General features: G+C 40.8%; 1 non-coding gene across 1 annotated transcript; it reads left to right on the plus strand.

Annotated features, from left to right (window-relative positions):
* The first annotated feature begins 479 nt into the window (after positions 1-479).
* Positions 480-554, plus strand: Trnas-cga. Its single transcript has one exon. It is a non-coding gene; the product is annotated as a tRNA-Ser (tRNA).
* The last annotated feature ends 220 nt before the right edge of the window (positions 555-774 follow it).

Raw genomic sequence — 774 nt, forward strand, 5'->3', positions numbered from 1 at the left:
ACCTATGGGTGAGCTTATTTATGGTCATTATATTTCATAAACCGGAACATTCCTGTTTCGTATACATTCAATTTCTCTTGTTACTCCTAATAGGTATGGGTTGCACAGACTTGAAGGATATTGTAAGATTGAGATGCAAAAGTGATTTGTAAGCTGTAAGCAGTCTCCTTTGTAGACAGACTGCATTTTACCAGTATTCTACCAATGAACCGATGGCTGACGTCTGTCTTACCTATGAGTGGGCTTATTTATGGTCATTATATTTCATAAACCGGAACATTCCTACCTTCCAGAATGAGATTTTCATTCTGCAGCGGAGTGTGCGCTGATGTGGGACTTCCTGACAGATTAAAACTGTGTGCCGGGCCGACACTTGAACTCGAGAACTTTGCCTTCCGCAGGCAAGTGCTCTACCAAGTTTAGAAGGTAGGAGACGGGGTACTGGCAGGATTGGAGCTGTGAGGACAGGTCGTGAGTCGTGCTTGGGTAGCTCAGTTGGTAGAGCACTTGCCCGCGAAAGGCAAAGGTCCCGAGTTCGAGTCTCGGCCCAGCACACAATTTTAATGTGTCAGGAAGATTCTCACCCTCATTCATTTTAGTGAGTTGACTGATTACATTTGTGAACCATTGATATTGTAGTCGTAGGACATGAAGTTTTTTTGTTTGGTGAAATAAAGAAGTTCACATTTCTCTACATTTAACCCTTTATTTACTGCAATTGTAAAAAATATAAAATCAGCATTTAAAGTTTTTAATTTAATACTTGATGAACTC

This window comes from Schistocerca piceifrons, chromosome 1 (genome assembly GCF_021461385.2).
Source record: "Schistocerca piceifrons isolate TAMUIC-IGC-003096 chromosome 1, iqSchPice1.1, whole genome shotgun sequence".
Classification (NCBI taxonomy): domain Eukaryota; kingdom Metazoa; phylum Arthropoda; class Insecta; order Orthoptera; family Acrididae; genus Schistocerca; species Schistocerca piceifrons.